The sequence below is a fragment of the Pristiophorus japonicus genome, chromosome 1, assembly GCF_044704955.1.
Source record: "Pristiophorus japonicus isolate sPriJap1 chromosome 1, sPriJap1.hap1, whole genome shotgun sequence".
NCBI classification, from domain to species: Eukaryota; Metazoa; Chordata; class Chondrichthyes; family Pristiophoridae; genus Pristiophorus; species Pristiophorus japonicus.
The window spans coordinates 336201048-336219728 of NC_091977.1; the positions used below are offsets into that span (position 1 = coordinate 336201048).

The 18681-nt window shown below is 47.1% G+C and overlaps 1 protein-coding gene across 1 annotated transcript in view; it reads left to right on the forward strand.

The window, feature by feature from the left end:
* Window positions 1-18681, forward strand: part of LOC139264731 (dual specificity calcium/calmodulin-dependent 3',5'-cyclic nucleotide phosphodiesterase 1A-like) — a 1390883-nt gene that overhangs the window by 860459 nt on the left and 511743 nt on the right. The gene's annotated exons all lie outside the window — the stretch shown is intronic.

Genomic DNA, 18681 nt, shown 5'->3' on the forward strand with positions numbered 1-18681 from the left:
ATGTGAACAAACCTAACCTGTCCATGATCAAACATCTTGACCAAATATGTGCGAGGACCACATATCTTCACCATTCTTCCTAGTAACCACTTTAACCATTTATGCTGATGGTTCTTCACTCTCACCTTCTGATTTAATTTCACACTTCTCTCTTTTACTCTACCTCTATCATGATTCTCTTTCTGTCTTAATTGTTTTTCTTCTTTGGACTGTGCCAAGTTTGGTTTTAAAAACGAGAATCTGGTTCGTGGCTGTCGTTTGAGAAACAACTCTGCTGGTGTTCTACCAGTAGTTGTGTGAGGAGTATTACGATACATAATTAGAAAATTAGCCAATTTGTGGTCCAGTGACAACTGTCGTTTCTTTGGATTTGGATCCAAAATCTGTTTGATGAGGGCACGTTTTACAATTTGTACTGTGCGCTCTGCTGTACTATTTGAAGCAGGGTGGTACGATGGAGCCGTGGTATGTTTCACACCACTTTTTGCTCCTGAACTGTGCAAATTCTTCTGAACAAAATTGTGGTCCATTATCGAAACAATTTCTTCTGGGAGGCCAAATGAAGAAAATCTTTGCAAAATGTCTAATGTTTTACTTGTTATTTTTCGCATTTGAAACACCTCACTCCACTTTGAATGGCTATCAATCACAATGTACAATTGTTGTCCTTCTAGCTCAGCAAAATCGATATGTAACATTTGCCACACCCCAGAAAGCCATTTCCATGGCTGCAATGGTACTGATGGTGGTTTCCAGCTTTCCAATTGACATGTTATACACTGACTGACGGTGCATTCTATGGACTCAATTTTCCCCAGTGATTTGCGCTGTTTTTTTGCAGCAGGCTGCTTTGTCTGGCCTACCTTAAAAATCCACAGTTTTCCCAATCAATTTGCACCAGCATAACTCATTTAGTGACGTTTTTTTTAGGTACTTTTTTTTCATCCAAAGGGGGCGTAACCAGCCACCTATGCCAAATCTGGCGATTTAGTGAACTTTGGCCAGCTGATAATTACTCCATTTCAGCTTAGGCCAGCGTATGTGGTCTCTCGAGAAAACCCTTGTGGAGAGTTAAAGAAATCGGCGCAGGTAAGTAAATCAGAGGCCATTCGGCCTGGGCGGACCGGGACCGGCACTCAATCGAGGACTGGAGAAGGTCAGCGGAGGAGGTTGCGCACTGACCAGCACTCACTCGGGGCCACAGAGGACCGGGACCGGCACTCACTCGAGGCCACAGAGGACCGGGACTGGCACTCACTCGAGGACCGGAGAGGGTCGGCGGGGGAGGGAGCACACTTACCAGCAAGCCCTTCGGCCTGCGCTAGGGGCAGGAAGTGGAGCAGACTGGGAAAGCACTCACTCGGGGACCGGAGAGGGTCGGCGGGGGAGGGAGCAATTGTTTTAGCCAGAAGGACCTGGGCATGGAGATGCCTCTGAAAGTGCCATAGCTGTTTTGGAGGTAAAAGAACATGGAGTATCAGGTGGACCATTACTCAGATAACTCCTCAGTGATGGCAGAAGCATGAATCCAAACTCAACTTCTCAATAAAGTGTTTGCAACTATTTAACAATCTCCCTTTGTCATCATTTAACCCCACCTTCACAAAAATTACAAGCCCTTTAATCCAGTACCCAACCTATATCATCACATCACATCGGAATTCTTTGGCCCTACATGGTCATCCAAACCTACATAACATGAATGAATAACCGAGCATGACATAAGTCCAGAGTTTTCTGTATGATTATAATTTCCATGAATAACTAAAGACAAAATAAGTCAACATTCTCCTTTATTACAAGCAACTTAAAAGTGACCATAAACCATCCCATTCTTTCTTTACTCTATGCTTACCCTGGATATCTAAATGTGCTTTTCTTTCTCCTATTCTACTGCTTCTCCTAGTTGTGCCCGCTTGAGATCCTGGTCCTGGTCTGGAAGCCCCTCGATTGCCAACTCGGAGCTGTACTGCGCATGCGCGTCCATTGCAGCAATGTCAAAAAGTTACGTTTTTTTTCCCGTGCATGCGCAGAAGGCCCAGTTGTGTTTTTTGGCAAGACAGCAGGCTCCACCCCCCTGAGGCGACTGACTACGCTGCGCAGATCCGGATTGCAGTATAAAGATCGGGGAAAATTTGCACATGTTTTTCAGGCGCATTCTGAACCTAAAAACCTGGCGTAACTCTGGCAATACACAAGAAAACGGGCTTGGGCAAAATTGAGCCCTATATCTTTATCTAGACCTAGCCACCATAAGTAACTGCATGCAAAACTCTTGGTCAAGCACATTCCCAGGTGCTGGTCATGAAGATCGCCTAATAATTTGGACCTGCATTTATTTGGTATAACCACTCATACACTCCACATGATACAATCTTTATCGACTGATAATTCATTCCTACGAATGAAGAATGGTGAATATCTTTGTCTGTTACCTGGTTTGGCCAGCAATTTGTGATGTAATCATTCACATTTGACATTTGAGTCTCGTTTGGTTGCTCTACCAATCTCTTCAGCTATGACTGGTAGTTCATCAATATATGAAAAATAGGACACTTCTTCACTATCGGGTGTAACCTGTGATGGGGAAGGTCAATCTAGACATAGCATCAGCATTACTGTGATCAGCTAATCGTCTGTATTCAATATCATATATATATGCTGACAAAATCAAAGCCCATCTCTGCATTCGGGCTGCAGCTGATGTTGGAACTGGGGACTTTGGATGGAGGATTGCTGTCAGGGGCTTATGGTCCGTAACAATGGTAAACTTATGACCATACAAGTATTTGTGGAATTTCTTGACTCCAAAAATTAATGCCCAAGCTTCTCTTTCGATTTGCGCATAATTACGCTCCCTGGCACTGAGAGTGTGTGAAGCAAAAGCAATTGGTCTCTCCTCCCCACTATGTAGTACACGAGAGATCACTGCCCCAACTCCATATGGAGAGGCATCACATGCTAGCTTGGTCTCCTTAGCTACGTCATAATGAATGGTGCTCTCTACCAATTGGCTTTTACACTTCTTGAATGCTGCATTGCATTCTTTTGACTACTTCCAATGGATCTGTTTTTTCAATAGTTCATTCAGTGGAAGTAATACTGTTGCCAAATTTGGTAGGAACTTCCCTAATAGTTCAAAAGATCCAAAACTGATCGAAGTTCAGTGACATTCTTGGGAGTTGGTGCATTTCTGATTGCATCCAGCTTTCCCTTGGTTGGAAGTAAATCATCTTTGCCTACTCTGTGCCTTAAGTACTCCACTGAGTTTTGAAATAGCTTATACTTAGGAGCAGTCGCTCGTACTCTGTGCTTCTCTAGCCGTTTGAGGACTTCATTCAATATGTTATTATGAATTTGCCTATTTGGTGCTGAAAGTCGTATGTCATCTAAATAACATACTACCTCTTCAATACCTTGCAAAATCTGGTCCATCACCCCTTGGAATATGGCAGGGGCGGAAGAAACTCCAAATGGTAGCCTATTAAATTGATATAGGCCTAGATGAGTATTTATAGTCAAACATGACTTGGATTCTCATCTAGTTCAAGTTGTAAGTAGGCATTCGTAAGATCCAACTTTGACAAGATCTGACCACCTGTCAGTGTTGTGAACAAATCTTCTACATTTGACAATGCATTGAAGAGATTACCCTCTAGAACCTGGTTTACAGTTACTTTATAATCACCACACAATCTTACCTTACCATTGGACTTAGGTACAACATCAATGGGTGTAGCCCAATTACATAGATCTATCTTAGAGATAATGTTCTCAGTCTCTAGTCTTTTGAGTTCTTGCTCTACTTTCTCCTTGAGTGTATATGGTATATGGTATGGAATGTAACTTGTAATAAACCAATCTAGCGTCCTTCTGTACCCCGACACTCGCCTTGAAGCCTTGGATCGGACTGCCTGTTTCACAGAACACCTTCGGATAATTCTTGATGACATCATCCTTCGATGCAAATCTCATTTCAAGACGGAAAATGTCACTTCAATCCGGCTTCAGTGATCCCAACCATTTTCTTCCTAGTAAGACAGGCTTGTCTCCAGCCACTATTAAGAGAGGCAAGCTCTGAAATTGATCCTTGTATTTCACCGGTATGGTGATACGACCTACCACTGGAATGTTCTCTCCTGATTAGCCTCGCAGCTCTATTTTGGATTTCTCCAATGGGAAATCACGCAATTTGTCGAGGTATAGCGATTCCAGTACTACACTCACGGATGCACCAGTGTCGATTTCCATGGTATCTTGGTTCCTGCAACATCTATGTGGATGATGATACTTTTCGAATCACTGTTAGATACCCTCGTGCTCCTGGTGATGTGTAGCTCTAAAACCTCCTCGTCCTGTTGTTTTTCTTCCATGCTATTTAGTCTCTGTGGATTTCTACTTATAGCTTTGAAAGTTGGTTTACTGTTCAGTCGGCATGCCTTCGCAAAGTGCCCAGTTTTCCTGCAGAAGAAACACTCTGCCTTCACATATGGACAACTTTGAGCAATGTGTTGTCCCAGACACTGATAGCAGGACTTCAATGCTCTGTTACCATTGCCAGTTGCTGAGACCTGGGGGCCCACCTGCCTTTTACTTTTAACCTGCAGGCGATTCACCTCGGTTGTCTGAGTGCCCTATTGGTCGGCCATGTCCATTGACATACCTATCTGACAAGCTAAATCAAAAGTCAAGTTAGGAATTGTCAATAACTTTCTTCTGATTGCATCATATTTCATCCCACAAATAAAGTGCTCACACAATACTCGGTCCTGAAAGTTTCCTAAATTACAGGAAATAGATAACTTTTTTAATGCTACAATGTACTCACTGATATTTTGGTCGGTTAACTGATCTCGTATTCCGAAATGGTAACTTTCAGCAATTTCCAGGGGCTCAGAACTGTTCTGCAGAATCTGCTTAAGTGATGTGTCCTTTGGCTTGACAGGCACAAGCACATTTTTCAGGGTTTCATACACCTCGGGCCCTGCTTCAGTTAAGAAAATAGCCTGTATTCTTTCCAAAACCACCCCGTTATGGCTTTCTTCATCATGGACTTTGATGATACTATTTGCAATGAAAAGCATTTCTAGCCACTCCACATAAGCTCCGAAACTTTCATGGTCGTGTTGAAATTCCCCCAAGTGTCCTATCGTTCCTATAGGAGCGGCCATCTGGACTCTGACAGTTCAGACAAGTGTGCTTGTAATTTACCTCAGATTTTTAGCTGTTAATCAAAACAGAGAAGCTCTCAAAGTCTCTCTGTCAGATGGCTGAATCATCCACCAACAAAAATTTCAGCCAGGTTATCCGATTATCCCATCCTCGTCGCTAATGTTATGTTTTCGGTACGACCCCACAAACACATAGGCTTGAAAATGGCTGATAACTTCAGGAAACCAGTCAGGTGACTCCCTCTTTATTGTTGTAAACAGCAATGGCTGCAATGCCACAGTAGTCCACTGGGTGGAGCTATATATATTACACTGCCTTCTGCTGATCAAAAATGGTAACAGTGCTTCAACACTAACACAAATGGCTCAATAGGCCAGTGAAAGCGCACCCAGGGTCTCGAACGCAGCACTCCAGTATTGTGCAGATGGTCAACACTGGAAGAGAGGTCCTCTACCCACAGGGGGCCAGGGGGACCTCCAGAAAGGAGGATGTGGAACCAGATCGCCATGGCCCTCACTGCCAGCAGCGTCGGCCCCAGGACCTGGCTCCAGTGCTCAAAGAAGCTACATGACCTCAGACGAGTTGTCAAGGTCAGTGAATGCATCTTTACAAACCTATTGAATGTACCACTAGCCTCACACAATGCTGAAAGCCTGACAGCCCCCCCTCCCCCCAATCACTCACCTACCAAACATGAGGCACACCTCACATGCTTAGCTTCACCTCACCCCCTTGGAGGAGCCAATTCTGGCCATTTTTGGCAGGAGCATGGCTGAGCCTCCTTCTCACATTTGACTTCCCCCTCATCCCTCAATTTTTTCTGATCTACAAGCTGCACATGGTGTAAGCATGCTTTACCCTCTTCCCCTCACCACAACCCTAGACTTGTCCCTTCCTCATTTCAGACATCCAAGAAATCCAGCCTACCCAGCCAATGAATCAAGAAGAAGAGGGAGAGGAGATTGAAGAAGAAGAAACACCGTCACTCGATTTCACTCTCCCAGTCACCAGCTCCTTGAAGTCATCCTGCAAGGCCATCTGCAGTGTCCCCCACTGAAAATCAGCAGCATTCCACCAGCTGTGCTATAGCCACTGGGGTAGCACTGCATAAGAGCACTAGAATAGGCAAAGGCACACACAAGACAGTCACTAAGGGAATGCACAAGGGTGATTAGTTGATTTCTTGATGTCATATTGTATGCATATATGGATAAAGTTGGATTGGAAAGTTTGCTTTGTGGCCAAGAGGACGCTGTGATGGTCAGTACCAGAGGGATGGTAAGGTATGAGACAAATGTTGAAAGGAGCTTTGGGGTTGTGTTCACTGGTACTGCAGGCAGATGATTCGATGGTGAATATCCCAGCCAGAAATGGGTTCTCTGGGTTACCTCCTTCCTTCTGTTTCTTCCTCTTTGTTTTTTCTGCTTTCTCCTCTTCCTCCTCCTTCTCTCTCTGTAAGCAGCTTGTCCCCTTTGCTGCCTCAGCTCCATCTCCATGACTTGCTGCAGCCCAAGGGGCACCGGGAGTAAGTGGTGTTCTCAGAGGCCTTCCATTAAGAGCCAAAGCCTTGCAAATGTCTAGCAGCATTCCCTGCACTCCCTTCACACATTAACAACTTTTAAAATGTATTACACCAAGCTGTTACTCCAGTAAAATGTAAAGAAACTAGTAGAAATGCAAAAATCTAAACTTACCTGGAAGTTGCACGTGTCCCTTTAAGAAGCGCTGGTAGGGGATCCGTCGTATTGCTTCACGCACGTTCTGCTGTACGTGGTTTGGAGAAGGCGCTAAAAGGGGCTGCAATGTCTAAAATACCATATCATGTGTCAATGCATGTTGAATGACGTCACGATCTGACTCATTTCCATATCTGGAGTGAGCGCAGGCAACAGCAATGCTGCTGAGCTACCCAAAATGGTGACTGCCGCGTTCTGTGCTGGAAGTGGACGGAAGCGAGGCGGCTGCCATTTTTTCATCCAAACCGGACTTAATGGCTGGCCCAAATGGGCTGAATTTCACAGCCAGTGTCCCTTTGGTTACTGGGGCTCAGACTTTACCAATCCTCTCTTCCCATTGCAGCATGCTTTTCTTAATTAGGATTTGCTTTGTAAAGCAGCATAGTTTGAAGTTTTAAGATTTTGAGTGACCTCAGAAATCAAAACTAGATGTTGGAAATCACACCTCCTACAGCTGCTGGAGCCCTTGAAATCTGTGATCAAAGAACCAGCGAGGTAGTTGGTATTAGTGAAAGATCTGAATGCTAGCTCATGATGCTCGGGTAGGTGAACGAATTAGATACAAGTGGGTGAATGCAGGTACAGGCAACTCGCGATTATCCGGGTCCCTCGGGGATTGGGCTATTCCGGGTAAACGATTTTTCCGTTCGGGCGAGTTAAAACTTTAATGAATCAATGCAATCAGCTACAAACAGTAACAAAAGATGGACATTACCAGCATGCATGTACAGGTTCTGTGCCTGGTTTGCTGGTACGCTGGTGAAGTTAGCAGGCTTCTGATTAAAATCTGTGCCTGGAACCCAGTGCCGGCACTGCCCCTGTTCCCAACATCAGCGGCGGCCACGAGAGACAGCAGCTGTAGCAGCACGCACACACACACACACACACCAGCAAAGCAAGGGCAGAGGAGGGTGATTTTTATGGTGAGTGAGAGAGTCCCCCCGGTGCAGAGTTCTTTTGGCCTGGGACAGAAGCGGCCGGTACGGGTCCCTTCGGCCAGGGACAGAAGCGACCAGTACAGGGTCCCTTCGGCCAGGGACAGAAGCGACCAGTACAGGGTCCCTTCGGCCAGGGACAGAAGCGACCAGTACAGGGTCCCTTCGGCCAGGGACAGAAGCGACCAGTACAGGGTCCCTTCGGCCAGGGACAGAAGCGACCAGTACAGGGTCCCTTCGGCCAGGGACAGAAGCGACCAGTACAGGGTCCCTTCGGCCAGGGACAGAAGCGACCAGTACAGGGTCCCTTCGGCCAGGGACAGAAGCGACCAGTACAGGGTCCCTTCGGCCAGGGACAGAAGCGACCAGTACAGGGTCCCTTCGGCCAGGGACAGAAGCGGTCAGTACGGGGTCGGCCAGGGAGAGAGAATATGCGAGTGTGAGAGAGAGAGAGATTGTATGAGAGAGATAATGAGCAAATACAGATGAACACAGTGTTTGGAAGGTGATTTTTCCAAATTATTTGGGGCTGTCTTTTCACTTGTTAGCAACAGAATTTTAAATCCCGTTACAATGGTTTTCCGTTGGATCCATGTTCGGATAATCGAGAGTTGCCTGTGCTGACAATGAATGGATTACAACATAATTTAAATGAGGAGTCATGTAACTTAAACTACCAATAGGAATTTTATGTTTATTTTACTTTGAAAATAAATTTGCTGATAAATCACTTACCTGCTCGTTTCATAACCCACCATTTCTTCATAATATAAGAAACTATGGCCTAGAAATTGGCCTCCTTTGTGCCTCCAATTATCACCTCTGGGGGACAATAACAGGATGCTAATGACTTCCCGACAGGGCGCGGCAAAATAAACTGCTCCCGCTAAATTGTCCGAGAGGTTTGCGGCGGTGGTAACGCCTTGCGCCACTATCTCCTGCGCCCGGAGATTGTGACATCATTATCCTGCGTATCACCCCGGTAGCGCCCCGAGCCCGAACTTCGGTTCTGCCCCCTGCAGCATCGCCAGGTGAAAACACCGACAGCTGCAGGAAGTGTCCATCGGGAGACCAGGCGCTTCGGGGGCGCAAGCTAAAGGGGATGTTGGTGAGGTAAGTAAAGGAATTGAGCAAATGCAAAATGTCAATATTTTTGATTTGTCTTCGGACGTGATCGATCATCCAGGCACTCGTGCTGGATCGCAGCTGCCGCTGGGGACCAGCTCATTGGTCCCAATGCAGATCCTGCAGAGTTGGCTCTTCCCATAAAGGGAGGGAAGGAGCCTTGGACATGGTGCAGCGCTGCACCGTTACCGTCCCACCTGCATGGTTTAGCGCTCCAATGGGAGTGGTAGCACTTGATTTAGTGTTCCACTTCCTTCCTGGAGCGCTAACACCTAATTTAGAGAAAGCTGAGAATCATTAGCGTCTGGTGCTTATTTTTTTCAGCTTTCAATAGTTAGCGCCCCAAATGGGGTGCTCCCAAATTTCTCCCCTTATGAAACAAACCCACCGAACCCATTCCTTCCACTGACCTACAATTTGCCCAGTCCTAAACTTCACCCAATCCTCCTGAAGAAAGCTTCTCTCTGACCCACCAAAAGTTATTAAACAAAACTCCTGAATCCCATTCTTATCTTACGTTCTGCACTATTCAGTACTGACTGGCTGATTTCCATGGCTGAACATGTTTAGCTGAGTTTCAATTGTTTCTATTAACATTAAAACCCTTATACCCATTTTTCTTTATACTTTTTCTACACTTTCCAATGAAGCTTAGCACCAGCTCCAGGAACAGTACCATGGCCCAGATTTCCCCATGAAAGAATGGGTGGGTTTGGGGTGTGGGGGTAGTTAAATTGTTAAAAATGGGATTTCCAACTTGATCCCACCTCCAACCCTCCCACTTCTGATTCTAATGGAGTCAGGACCGATGTGGGGGTGGGGGTGGGTGACCAAACTGCTCCCAGGGGGCGTTACCTCAATTTAAATATTATAATAAGGCTAGAAGCCTCTTTTTTCATTTCCATTTTGAATTTATCTACATGTGGACGGGTTCACACAATTTGTGAAACCCGCAGTTAAAGCGAGGCAGGGACTGCTGCATCCAGGCAGTAAGTGGATTTATACCTACCTCCTAAATCCAGGGGCCTTAACCCACCCTCGTGATTGGCGACCCCGTCATGAGGCCTCCGATCACCTTCCCAGGCCTTTGATTCCAACCGTGATGCTTGCCCCACCCCCACCCCACCAATGATGCTGAGGTCAGCCACAATCCTCTGGTAGCTGGCACCGAATGTCGCTCCGCCCAACCCGCCTCCCCCCACCCCAATACCCAATCCTCGGCCAATCCCCCACTCCCACCATTCCTCCAACTCCTCCCAAATGCCCCCCCCCACAGCCATTCTCCGTCCCCCCAATACTCAAGCCGAATGCACCCCCCCATCGACCCCTCCACTCCCACGATCCCGATCTTCCACTGCTGATGCTGATCCCCCCATGTGATCCCCCAAACCCATCCCCCAGTGATCCCTGAAGCCCTCCCCCCTGCCCTCCGTCGCAATCACTGACCCCCTGCTCCTGTGATCCCTCTCCTGGTTCGATCCCTCTCATCTGCAGGCCGACCCGCCTGCCCGCAGCCAGCCAGCTTCTCAATCTAGCTTGCTGCGGGTGGGAATCTGAGGCCTCACATGCAAATCAGGCCCTACTGTAAAAGTCAGCAGGGCCTGCGGGAAACCCAGGATTCCTGCCTGCCTTGGAGGCCCCCCAACCCCAGCCGGCTCCCTGAAGAAAATTGCGACCCACATTCTTCTCCTGGGCACTCTGCAGTTCTGGGACCATGACATTAACAATCACCTCCATTTTGTTACAGCAGGGGATAGGAGAATAGGAAAATAGGAACATGGGAATTCCTTGTTGAAAAAAAATGAGGCCCATTTAGTTTGCCTTCTACCATCCTGGTAATCGCATAATATGATGATAAATGAGTTGTTGACCAATCACAGCAATCAATCTCTATTAATTAGTGTACAACAGACTCAGACTTGAGTCAAGGAATGCCTTCAGTGGTGCAGAGCTTTTGGAGTCATAAGTCTAAAGTTACCTGTTCCTCCTAAGCATGCTACACCAATATCAGATAGGTCTTTTGGCATTTAGGAGAATTGGGTTTAAAAAATTGTTCTGAGGCTATGGGCAATGCTGGTAAGGCATATTTATTGCTCATCCCTAATTGCCAGAGGAGGTGTTTAAAATCATAAAGGGTTTAGATAGAGTAAACAAAGAGAAACTGTTTCTAAAAGCTGAAGGATCGATAACCAGAGGAAACAGATTTTAGCTGATTGGCAAAAGCCACTGTCTGACGCTGAACCAGACCATTCGCAACCTTGGCGTACTATCTGACCCTGAGCTGAGCTACTGGCCCCATACCCTCTCTTACCCTCTCTATTACCAAGATGGCCAATTGAAATGGTCCTATTGAAGGAGCTGGCTGGCCATTCTCTTGTTTGAGATTATCATTATCTGTTACAATATCATAGAATCATAGAATAGTACTGTCATGTATTCAACTATCATTGTAACCCATGTATAAGCTGACCTAAGTTGTACAACTTGAGAACATTGACCACAAGGGGGTGAACTTGTGGGAGACACTCCTAACCTGGACTTTCAGGTATAAAAGGGGAAGCACCACCCACCTTCATCACTTGAGGTCTTGGTAATAAAGGTAACTGGTCACAGAGTGACCTTCTCTCAAGTATGGGCCTTGTGTGCATTTATACTATATAGTAAGGACATATCATTGGCGACAAGAAACTGGGATTAAAACCACGCGAGCATGGCCACTAGCAGCACAGAAGAGAAGTACTGTGTTGGTGATGATTGGGACGACTTTATTGAGAGACTACAGCAAAGTTTTGTCACTAACGAATGGTTGGGACAGGATTTGGCCGACAAACGCAGGGCTCATCTCCTGACGGTTTGTGGATCCAGAACGTACTCCCTGATGAAGGACCTTCTAGCGCCAGAGAAGCCGGCGGACAAGATGTTCGAAGAACTCAGTAAGTTGATCGAGGAACTCCTTAAACCGGCGAGCAGCATGCACATGGTGAGACACGCACCAGCGGCGAGAAGGGCAAAGCGTTCCAGATTTTGTGGCAGATCTCCGGCGACTGACGAGCCTATGTAAGTTCCCAGATGCATGCAGAGCGGAGATGTTGCGAGACTTTTTTATTGAGGGCATCGGGCACGCTGGGGTTTTCAGGAAACTGATTGAGACCAGAGACTTGACCTTGGAAGTGGCAGCTCTGATAGCCCAGACATTTATCTCAGGGGAGGAAGAGACCAGAATGATGTATGACAAAAATCTTGGCTCAAATGCAGCAAACGACCAGGGAGTCAACATTGCTAACACAGCACACAGTTCTCTCAGCAGACAAGGGCAATCGGACATGCCCCAGCATATAGTCGAACCCAAAGAGGGAAATCAGCAGAGACAATGGCTAGCTGAACGGCGATTCATGCCATCGCAAGGGACAATGCGGCCAGTAAAGGGGCCATCAGTTAATGGTGCGCTTAAGGACAATTACAGAGACAGTCAGAGACGATCGACTGGTAATGGACCTTTTGTTTCCAACTACAGGGCCTCCAGCTCATGCTGGAGGTGTGGAGGCAAACACCCAGCCAGAGCTTGCAGGTATCAGCAATATAACTTCAGAAACTGCAACGTCTGCGGTCACTTGGCGCGTATGTGCAGGAAGCCTGCAGCCAGGTTGATGTACAAGGAGGACGGTCCCAATGTAAGCCCTACGAGGCCAAATGAATACTGGGGGAAATCGCTGGAAGCTGAAGTTCAGCGAGTTCATGTGGAGCACATATACAGTTCATATACCAGGACACCACCGATAATGATGAAAGTGCTCCTCAATGGCATCCCAGTATTAATGGAGCTAGACACGGGGTCCAGCCAGTCCCTGATGAGTATCAAACAGTTCGAAAGGTTGTGGGTGTCCAAGGCCAGAAGGCCAAAATTATCGCCGATTGATGCACAGCTACGGACATATACAAAGGAGATCATTCCGGTGCTAGGCAGCGCCACGGTAGTCGTGACCCACAAAGATTCGGAGAACAGGTTGCCACTCTGGATTGTCCCGGGGGATGGTTCCGCACTACTGGGGAGGAATTGGCTTGCTGTCATGAATTGGAAATGGGGCGATGTCAATGCAATTTCTTCTGTGGAGCGAGTATCATGCTCACAGGTCCTGGACAAATTTGACTCATTATTTCAACCCGGCACCGAAACTTTCATGGGGGCCAAGGTAGTGATTTACATAAGCCTGGATGCCAGGCCAGTACACCACAAGGCTAGAGCGGTGCTGTACGTGATGCGGGAAAAGATAGAATGCGAATTGGCTGCCTGCTGAGGGAGGGCATCATCTCGCCAGTCGAATTCAGTGACTGGGCGAGCCCGATCGTGCCGGTGCTCAAGGCGGATGGGTCGGTCAGGATATGTGGTGATTACAATGCCACCATCAATCGGGTGTCACTCCAAGACCAGTACCCGATACCGAGGGCGGAGGACCTCTTTGCGACGCTATCCGGTGGCAAACTCTTTTTCAAAATTGGACTTGACCTCAGCTTACATGACCCAGGAGCTGGAGAGATAGTCGAAGAAGCTGACCACCATCACGACACACAAGGGGTTGTTTGAGTATAACAGATGTCCGTTCGGGATTCATTCGGCCGCCGCGATCTTTCAGCGAAATATGGAAAGCCTCCTCAAGTCGATTCCAAGGACGGTGGTTTTTCAAGATGACATCCTCATCACGGGTTGTGATACTGAAGAACACCTCCACAACCTGGAGGAGGTGCTACGCAGACTGGACCAGGCAGGGCTGCGACTGAAAAAGGCGAAGTGTGTCTTCTTATCTCCAGAGATAGAATTCCTGGGGAGGAGGGTAGCAGCAGACGGGATCAGACCTACTGCGTTCAAAATGGAAGCAATCCAGAGAGCACCCAGACCCCGTAACACGATGGAGCTGCATTCGTTCCTGGGGCTCCTGAACTATTTTGATAACTTTCTTCCAAAACTGAGCACGCTATTAGAGCCGCTACATGTGCTCCTACGCAAAGGTCGCGATTGGGTCTGGGGGGACAGCCAGGAAAGGGCTTTTGATAGAGCACGCAATTTGTTATGCTCCAACAAACTGTTAACGTTATATGACCCGTGTAAGAAACTTGTTTTAACGTGCGATGCGTCGTCCTATGGGGTCGGGTGTGTGTTGCAGCATGTCAATGCCAATGGTCAGTTACAGCCGGTAGCTTATGCCTCTAGAAGTCTGTCCCAGGCAGAAAGGAGCTACGGGATGGTAGAAAAGGAAGCGCTAGCATGTGTATATGCAGTAAAAAAAAATGCACTAGAACCTGTTTGGCAGGAAATTTGAGCTGGAGACAGATCGCAAACCCCTAACGTCCCTTTTGGCCGGCAACAAGGCCATAAATGCGAATGCATCGGCCCACATACAGAGGGGGGCACTTACGTTAGCTGCCTGTGACTACACAATTCGGCACAGACCGGGCACTGAAAACTGCGCCAATGCACTCAGCAGGCTCCCACTAGCCACCACTGAGAGGAAAACTGAGCATGATGCTGAGATGGTCATGGCTGTTGAAGCTTTCGAAAGCGAAGGCTCACCTGTGACAGCCCGTCAGATTAAAGTCTGGACAAATAAAGACCCGCTACTGTCTTTAGTTAAGAAATGTGTCCTGAATGGGGACTGGGCAGCCACGTACGGGGCAAGCCCTGAGGAATTTAAACCGTTTCATCGGCGCAAGGATGAACTATCGATTCAGGCCGATTGCCTACTGTGAGGAAACTGAGTAGTCATGTCCCAGATGGGCAAAGAGGTGTTTATCAGAGAACTTCACAATGAGCACCTGGGCATTGTCATGATGAAGGCAATTGCCAGGTCACACGTTTGGTGGCCAGGGATAGATGCAGACCTGGAACTTTGTGTTCGCCTGTGCAACACGTGTGCTCAGCTGGGCAACTCACCCAGGGAAGCCCCCCTTAGCCCCTGGTCCTGGCCCGCCAAGCCATGGTCACGCATCCATGTGGACTACGCAGGTCCTTTCATGGGAAAAATATTTTTGGTTGTAGTAGACGTCTACTCCAAATGGATTGAGTGTGCCATTTTAAATTCAAGCACATCTTCTGCCACGGTAGAAAGTCTACGGGCAATGTTCGCCGCCCATGGTCTACCGGATGTCTTGGTCAGCGACAATGGCCCGTGCTTCACAAGCACTGAATTCCAGGACTTCATGTCAGGCAATGGAATCAACCATGTCAGAATGGCACTATTCAAACCGGCCTCAAACAGCCAGGCGGAATGAGCAGTGCAGATAATCAAACGGGATGCTCAGAATCCAAGGACGCTTATCACGTCTCCTGTTGGCCAATAGATCCCGAACACACTCGCTCACAGGGGTTCCACCCGCAGAGCTGCTAATGAAAAGGACGCTCAAAACCAGGTTATCCGTTATACACCCAATTATGAAAGAAATTGTTGAGAGCAGGCGTTAGTCACAATGTGACTACCATGACAGGAATGCGAGGGCGCGATGTATTGATGTCAATGACCCTGTTTTTGTCCTTAATTACGCTGCAGGGCCCAAATGGCTTGCAGGCACTGTGATTGCCAAAGAGGGGAATCGGGTTTTGGTAGTTAAACTTACTAATGGACAAATCTGCCGCAAACACGTGGATCAAACTAAAAGGAGGTTCAGCAACCCCATAGAAGAAGCAGAGGAAGAACACGACATAGAGCTTATTCCACCACAGGTGACCGAACACCGGAACCAAGTGGAGGAGAGCCTAGTCACTGTGGGCAGTCCGGACAGGCCTGAAGCACCGCAAACACTCAGGCTAGCGCCCAACAACCGGAGCCCCAACTCAGGCGCTCTACAAGGGGACATAAACCACCAGAGAAACTTAACCTGTGATCCCAATAAGACTTTGGGGTGCGAGGTGATGTCATGTATTCAACTATCATTGTAACCCATGTATAAGCTGACCTAAGTTGTACACATTGAGAACGTTGACCACAAGGGGGTGAACTTGTGGGAGACACTCCTAACCTGGCCTTTCAGATATAAAAGGGGAAGCTCCACCCACCTTCATCACTTGCGGTCTTGATAATAAAGGTAACTGGTCACAGAGTGACCTTCTCTCTAGTGTGGGTCTCGTGTGCATGTATACTGTATAGTAAGGATATATCAAGTACAACACAGAAGGAGGCCATTCAGCCCGTAGAGTCTGCGCCAGCTCTTTTGAGGAGCGTCCAGTTAGTCCCACTCCCCCGCTCTTTCCCCATAATCCTGCAATTTTTTTCTTCTTCATATATTTATTCAATTCCCTTTTGCAGGTTATCATGGAATCTACATCCATCACCCCATCAGGTGCAATCCAGATCCTAACCACTCGTTGCATAAAAAAGTTTTTCCTCATGTCGCCTCTGGTTCTTTTGCCAATCAGCTAAAATCTGTTTCCTCTAGTTATCGACCCTTCAGCTATTAGAAACAGTTTCTCTTTGGTTACTCTATCTAAATCGTTTATGATTTTAAACACCTTTATCAAATCTCCTCTTAGCCTTCTCTGCTCCAAGAAGAACAATTCTAGTCTCTCCATTTAACTATAATCTCTCATCCCTAGGATCATTCTAGTAAATTACTTCTGTACAATCTCCAAAGCCTTCACGTCCTTCTTAAAGTGTGGTGCCCAGAATTAGACACAATACTCCAGCTGGCGATCGTGTTTTATATAGGTTTAGCATAACTTCCTGGCTTTTGTACTCTATGGGGCTGAAATTGCCCCTTCCCTTAAGGCCTGTTACTGCCGGAAATCGGCGGCCATGCTGCGGAGTGGAATGGCTGTCGATTTTTTGTAGAATGGCTGCCATTTTGAAAATTCCGCTCCTGCGGTGACCCGGCGGTGACCCGCTCCTCTGCTGCTGCTGATCCGTTCTACGTGTGTGATCAGAGCGCGCACCGCCGATGTTCCTCCTCGATCGCGAAATTCCGCAGAGAAAATCTTGCTGCGGCCACTCAGTGCCGCCAGCAGCTTTTTCTGTCAGTGCACTGTGCTTGGAGTGCTTCTGAAATGGCGGGGCGGCTCCCATTAAAGGGGAAGATGCACTGCCGTCATGCGTGGCCGCCATCTTAAGTTGTTTTGTCAGCCGACTGCCATGTCGGGTCGACAATTATGCCCTGAGTTTGGCTGAGCCGCCAACAGGCAGCCTGGCACCCGCTCTTGCGTGCCAGGCCTCTGACCCGGCCGAAACCCTCCCTTATGGCCCAGTGGACTGAACTTCAAGAATCGCACAGGCTCTCCCCTTTATGAAGTGGAGAGAACATACAAACATAAGAAATAGGAGCAGGAGCAGGAATAGGCCATTGGCCCCCTCGAGTCTGCTCCTCCATTTGATAAGATCATAGCTGATCTGATCTTGGGCTCAGCTCTACTTCTTGCCCGCTCCCCATAACCCTTGACTCCCTTATCATTGAAAAATCTGTCTATCTCCACCTTAAATATATTCAATGACCCAGCCTCCACAGCTCTCTGGGGCAGAGAATTCCACAGATTTACGACCCTATGAGAGAAGAAATTTTTCCTCATCTCAGTTCTAAATGGGTGGAAATATCCTCTCTGCATCTACCTTGTCGAGCCCCCACAGTATCTTATATGTTTCAATAAGATCACCTCTGATTCTTCTAAACTCCATTGAGTATAGGCCCAACATGCTCAACCTTTCTTCATAAGCCAACCTCTTCATCTCAGGAATCAACTTAGTGAACCTTCTCTGAACAGTCTCCAATGCAAGTATATCCTTCCTTCCTTAAATACGGAGAACAAAACTGTACGGAGTACTCTAGGTGTGGTCTCACCAATACCGTGTACAGTTGTAGCAGGACTTCTCTGTTTTTATACTCCATCCCCCTTGCAATAAAGGCCAACATTCCATTTGCTTTCCTGATTACTTGCCGTACCTGCATACTAATCTTTTGTGTTTCATGTAGGGTCCCTCTGCACTGCAGCATTTTGTAATCTCTCTCCATTTAAATAATAATTATCTTTTTTATTTTTCCTGCCAAAGTGGATAACCTCACACTTTCCCACATTATACTTCATCCACCAAATGTTTTCCCACCCACTTAGCCTGTCTATATCCCTTTGCAGATTCTTTGTGTCCTCCTCACAACTTGCTTTCCCATCCATCTTTGTAACATCAGCAAACGTGGCTACATTACACTCGATCCCTTCATCCAAGTCATTAATGTAGATTGTAAATAGTTGAGGCCCCAGCACCGATCCCTGTGGCAGCCCACTAGTTACCGTTTGCCAACCTGAAAATGACCCATTTACCCGACTTTCTGTTTTCTGTTAGTTAGCCAATCCTCTAACCATGCTAATATATTACCCCCAACCCCGTGAGTTCTTATATTGTGCAGTAATCTTTTATGGGGCACCTTGTCGAATGTCTTCTGGAAATCCAAATACACCACATCCACTGGTCCCCCCTTATCCACCCTGTTCATTACATCCTCAAAGAACCCCAGCAAATTGTCAAACATGATTTCCCTTTCATAAAACTATGCTGACTCTGCTTGATTAAATTATGCTTTTCCAAATGTCCCACAATTGCTTCCTTAATAATGGACTCCAGCATTTTCCTAATGAAAGATGTTAGGCTAACTGGTCTATAGTTTCCTGCTTTCTGTCTCACTCCTCTTTTTAAATAGGGCTGTTACATTTGCGGTTTTCCAATCTCTCCAGAATCCAAGAA